We start from the raw sequence: 6,655 nt of genomic DNA on the forward strand, positions 1-6,655 counted from the left end.
AGAACGCCTAAACAACAACGCACACGACAGCAAGGAACTCTTCTGCATCGTGAAGGAGCTCTCCAACCCCAACGCCAACGTCAACGACGTCCCACCATCCCAGAAATTCTGCGACGCACTCTCCACCTTTTTCTACCAGAAAATCGCCGCCATCCACGACAGCTTCAACACCACACCTCCGCCAGACCCCACCCCCAACAACTCCTCCCACGTCGACCGCCTCACCACCTGGACCCACGTAGACGACGCCGAAACCCTAAAGACCATGAACTCCATCCACTCTGGATCTCCCTCTGACCCCTGCCCACACCACGTCTTCAACAAAGCCGACTCCACCATCGCCCCCCAACTCCGCAAGATCATCAACCTATCCTTCGACACCGCAACCTTCCCGGACAGATGGAAGCACGCCGATATCCAACCCCTCCTCAAGAAACCCAAGGCTGACCTCAACGACCTCAAAAACTTCAGACCGATCTCCCTCCTCCCCTTCCCAGCGAAGGTCATCGAGAAGATCGTCAACGCACAGCTCACCCACTACCTCGAAGACAACTCCATCCTAGACCCTCCCAATCCGGATTCAGACGCAACCACAGCCACGAGACTGCACTCCTCGCCGCCACAGACGACATCAGACAACAAATGGACAACGGCGAAACTTCAGCCCTCATCCTCTTAGACCTATCCGCTGCCTTCGATACAGTCTGCCACCGCACCCTACTAACTCGCCTCCACGAAGCCAGAATTCAAGACAAAACCCTCAACTGGATCTCCTCTTTTCTCTCCGGTAGAACCCAGAGAATCCGACTCTCACCCTACCGCTCCGAAGCCACCAACCTCATCTGCGGCGTCCCCCAAGGCTCCTCGCTAAGCCCAACGCTGTTCAACGTATACATGGCACCCCTCGCACAACTGGCCCGTCAGCACAGCCTCAGCATCCTCTTCTACGCCGACGACACCCAGCTCGTCCTCTCCCTTACTAAAGATCCACACATCGCCAAAGCCAACCTCCATGAGGGACTGAAATCCATCGCCGAATGGATGAGAAACAGCCGCCTGAAACTAAACTCCGACAAGACGGAAGTCCTCATCCTCGGTCGCTCCCCCTCGGCCTGGGACGACTCCTGGTGGCCCACCGCACTGGGCCCCCCACCTACTCCAACCAACCAACCACGCAACCTCGGCTTCATCCTCGACTCCGCTCTCACCATGTCCAAACAGGTCAACGCAGCCTCCTCCTCCTGCTTCAACACCCTCCGCATGCTCCGTAGAATCTACAAGTGGATCCAACGGAAACCAGAAAAACGGTGACGCAAGCCCTCGTCAGCAGCAGACTTGACTACGGCAACGCACTCTACACAGGCATCCCAACAAAAGACATCCAACGACTCCAACGCATCCAGAACACATCCGCCCGCTTTATCCTCGACATACCCCGCCGATGCCACATCTCCCACCACCTGAAGGACCTCCACTGGCTCCCCGTGGACAAGAGGATCACCTTTAAACTTCACACCCACGCGCACAAAGCACTACACGACGCTGGACCCGCCTACCTGAACAACAGACTCAACTTCTACGTCCCCTCCCGCCAACTCCGCTCTGCCAACCTTTCCCTCGTCATCGTTCCCCGAATCCAGCGCAAGACCTCCGGCGGCAGATCCTTCTCCTACCTCGCCGCCAAGACCTGGAACTCACTCCCCACCTCCCTGCGCCAGACCCAGGACCTCCTCACCTTCAGGAGACTCCTCAAGACATGGCTCTTCGACCGATAGCAGCTACGCCCCCCCCCCTCAGCGCCTTGAAACCCTAACGGGTACTTAGCGCGCTTTATAAGTTTATTATTGATTGATTGGGAGGGAGGGGAGGAGGAGAGAGTGCACTTAAGTGCGCATGTTAGTTTAGCCGGCTGTCTTAGGCCGGCCAAACACACATGCACACTTAGGTTTCTCCAACTCGGCTGTGCTGCACAGTCGGGTTGGAGAAACTGCACAGACTCCAGCGCAGTGTCTGAGCAGCAGATCAAGTCGCTCAGACCAATCCTGGTGCTGCTTGCATGCTAAGTATAACTTGAGAGCAGCACCAGGATTGTGTGGGGAGCCTGTGCTGGTGTCTCAGGGAATGCTGGGACACCATCAGAAGAGGAGTATGAGGCGGCCGTCGTTGAGCGAGGTAAGTTTTTTTTTTTCAATTATTATTTTTATTCATTTTTTTAATTATTTATTGTCCCCTTGTCCCCCGTTCCTCACCGCCAGCCCCTCCCCTTGAATTTTGCAGCAGCCACCACCAAATTTGACATAAACATGAAAATCTATGAGTTGCGTGGATGTCCATGAGTAAACACAATCAAATCTCTGATTTTCATGGATTTGCATTTTTATTGAAAGAGATTATGAGAATTTCTAAAATGTACGACTCCTAAAATATAGGGCCAGATCTACAAGAAACTTGCACAGTGCGGTGCTGGGCCGAAAATAGAAGTGCCGCGCTGCACCAGTTTTAAAGTGCAGGGATACAAGAATATGGCGCACCCCTGCGTTTCCCCCTGTGCTGGCACTAAATTAAGCAGCCTGCACCATACTGGAAGGGTGTCTGCATTGAGGGGAGTGATTTTTTATGTGCAGGAAAGTGTTCCTTCCTGCACATAAGCAATCTGCAATGGCGATACTGTATGGCAATTCTATGTGTGCTGCAGAAAGCAGCACACACAGAAGTACCAAATCGGCATTTTTGAATGATTATGGGACACCATCCTGCACATAAACAACCATTCATGGACTTTTGCTCCTTCCATGTATGCTGCAGAATGCAGCACACATGAAAAAAGTGAAAAACGAGGAGGAATAAAAGTATTCCTTCTCATTGTGCCATGCTAAAGCCACCCCTGGGTTTTTTGCGCTTCCATAGATCTGCAGCTTCTAGTAAATCTGTGGCAGTGTCAAAAGCAAGGGGTGTTGCAGTGGAACACCCACAGCAACACCCATTGCACACCCTCTGATGCCAAAACCTGCCTCAGAGGGCCCACATTTACAAGGTGGCGTTAAGCCACAAAAAGTGGCTGAGCACCACCTTGTAAATGTTGTGCACTGCACAGCGCCACCGGAGCATCACTATAAGTGATGTTCTGGTGGCGCTAGGGCCTTGTAAATCTGGCCCATTGTTTTTGTGAATCGTGCTCTGACAGAGTGATAGAGACAGAGACTAAAGGGGTCATTTGGAATGTAGCAGAGGTGCAGTAAATTGGCAGGGCTCCCGTCACACCAAACCTGCAAATCCCGTGCCTCATTTAGAGGTGAGTGAATTACCATTTCTCTGACAGTGGAGTTTCAGCTGCCCTTGACCTTGAGCTCTGTACGGTGTAGGGATGCCGGGTCATAGCCGTAAGGGCGGAGCTTCCACTAGTGATTTTTCCTTACCCGAATCGCCATGCGAGGCATGACAGACGGGTATGAATACTGACCAAAAACTGTTAAAGCCAATAGGTCTGGCGTGTTTTAGGCATATGTTTTTTGCTGTGTGATATGTCTTTATTGCAATGACAGAAAACTCAAAGAGAAGAACCCAAATACTGGCCAGGTGGAACTCAGTGTGAAGCACACGATTTTAGTTCACATCTTCTAGGCCACGCCTTTAATTACATATGTCCAAACTTCTTGGAAAGGATTCCTATTGAAGGGTCATTGCCCCCCCCCCCACCTGACCTTTTACATCTCACTTAATCCACTCACTCATATGGCAAGAAGATCTAAAGCTGCCATGGTGATGAGATGGCCGACCGCCAAACTCTGTAGGTCAGGACCACTGGAATTATGCAATACTGTGGCCGCAGTGTTCTCCGCAGGAACATGGATTTCCAACATTTACCACATACTCCATCATCTGCTGCATAATCTGCAGATTTTACTAAATCAAATTGTTTCTAACTCAGTGGGTTCAAGGGTAGCTAAAAGCGTGGTGACACATATTCATGCACAGTGGAAAGCCCCTCTGAATAGGTTGTTAGGCCATCTTTTAATTGCTTATTGCTGTATTTGTGTGTCAAACTAGTTTTATTACCAGACAGTGTTACTATGTCTTAAAGTGACAAAATAATCAAGTTAACACTATCACAAAATGCGCCGCATTATGCCACATAATTTGGCAATTCTTACCTCATAATGTAGTCAACACTGCCACATAATTTGGTTGACCCCTGCCACATAATTATAGTGGCCCCGGACATGAGGGAAGGTCCTTGTGTGTTTCCAGAGACACTTGTGGGTTCTCTCCATCTGTAGAAGACCCCAATGCTTTAAGGTCAGCCATCGGTGAGGAGGTGGCTCCCTTTATGGCTCCTGAACGGCCACCGCTGCAGCATTCACCAGGGTCACTCCCTAAAAATACTGATTTACTGAGTCAACATGGGACCAGGCTGGGGTTAGTACAGTGCTGAGATAAAGTGCGATTAACCCTTGCTACCCTCGACCGTGAAAACAAACTAATAAAGTGCTGGTGTTCTGTGCTATAATCGCAATCAATATGGGTCATCAATTGAGAACAGAATGTATTTATTAGTAAGAGAGAATCTCCCGAATGTCACTTAAAATTATAATAGAACCTAAAATACATCCTGAGCACAGAAGTGGTAAATGAAAAGGCGTGTCATTCCCTAGTTGATGGCTATGTAAAAAAATATAAAATGAAGCAAGGTGCAAATAGTGCTTGTCTCCATCAGCTGTGGACATGAGCTATGCAAAGTGCTTTTTACTATGTACTTTTCAGTTTGGCATTGCTCTCCCCTGCTTTGTTTGAAAACACAATTAAAGTAAAACTACAAGGACAGGCCTCGTGCTGTTCGCCACAGCGCTACGCAGCAGACATAACAGCCAATTCACGAGTCACATTTCAGAAGAACAAGGGACTTAGGGACTGATTTAAGAGGCCCTAGCGCCGGCATACTATCATAACTTTTATGCTAAGGTGGCGCTAAAGTGGCTTAAACGCTCCATATTTACAAAGTGGCACAATGCATGCATTGCGCCACTTTGTAAACCCTTGCGCCACATTATGCCTGTGCCAGGCACAATGTGTGCAAGGGGGGTGTTTCCCCGTGAGGGGTGCAGAAACAATGGCACATGGAAATTTAAGAGATTTCCTTGCGGCATTTTTTGCACTTTTAAAGCCTGCTCAGAGCAGGCGTTAAAAGGGGGTATGCCATCGAATACAACAGGCCCCTATGTACTCTGCAGGAGTAGCGCCAAAATTTTGGCGCTTCTCCTGCAGAGTACATCAATAGTGTCAGGAATTCTGACGCTATTGCCCCCTACCCTGCGCCATGGTGCACTGTATTTTAAATACGGCCACACATGGTGGCGTTAGGCGGGCGCTGAAGGGGCGCAATGAAAGTGGCACCGCACTGGGTGCAGCGCCACTTTTCTTAAATCAGCCCATTAGTACTACAGGTGCTAAGATTGGAGGGGGCGAGGTCTGGTAACCTTCCAACATGCACAGATGCACGACGCAAGTGGAGAAAAGATGGATTCGGAATGAACACAGAGACATAAGGGCATATTTACAAGAAAGTGGTGCATCGCCCCTGCCCCACCTAATGACACCATAGTTGCTCCGTATTTACAATACGCTGCACCTAGGCATTCATTAGGAAAATAGCTTCAACATTTTTTATGCTATTGCGGCACTTTGCTGCATTAGCATCAAAAATGTTGATGCAAGTGCAGCAAAGCACAGGAAGGCCCTTTGATTCAAATGGGTGCGTCAGTTTAATACCTGCTATGTGCAGGCGTTATAAATGACAGAAAAAATGTCGCAGTGAAATGTTGTAAATTTCACTGCGCCATTTTTTCTGGCCTCCCTGCATCGGAACCCCCCCCATGCATACATTATGCCTGATGCAGGCATAATGTGGCACAAGGGTGTACAAAGTGGGGAAGTGCAAGCAGGAGAAAGGCCTCCTTAAGTTAGCATCAAGAAAAATGATGTTAGGGTGACACAAGGTGGCGCTAGCGGCTTGTAAATATGCTCAATAGAACCATTGGTGCCTTTCAATGTTTAATATTGTGCATATTAAAAAGGGGACGTACATAGTGCCTTCCTACCTGCAATGATGTGATGCAAAGTAACACGAAACGCAAAATTAATTTGCCCCTGTGCTGTATTGAATTACAGGACCAGTATTTTAATTTGATTAGCTGCACACTCGAAGGAATCAACAGCTCAGGACTGGTCCAAAACTCTGGGCAGCCTTTAGACGCCCAAGTGATTGCAATATATTTGTACAAAAGTTATTTGCATGACATTACTTTGAAGAAATTAACAGGTAAGTTTCAAGTGGCTTGCTAACTCAGGCTTTGCGCTATTCCAGTGGTTCCAAACCTGAAGTCCAGGCACCCCAGGGCTCCTCGAAGCCTCCTCAGGGTCCATGACTGCTTAGAAAATTAAATAATATGAACAGATTAATAACGTGTATATAAGTAAAGTGGCTAAATGTACAAATGAAAATTTTTAAATGTACTGTAAATGATAAGGAATTAGAAAATTGAAGCTAAAAATTAAATCAGTATCCTCGGGTTGATTCGTGCAGATGCATCAAACAGAATTCATTATGGATGATGTGTGGCTTCCATTGAATTTAGAAAAGCTCCACCCTTCCTATTAG

The sequence above is a fragment of the Pleurodeles waltl genome, chromosome 7 (genome assembly GCF_031143425.1).
Source record: "Pleurodeles waltl isolate 20211129_DDA chromosome 7, aPleWal1.hap1.20221129, whole genome shotgun sequence".
Classification (NCBI taxonomy): domain Eukaryota; kingdom Metazoa; phylum Chordata; class Amphibia; order Caudata; family Salamandridae; genus Pleurodeles; species Pleurodeles waltl.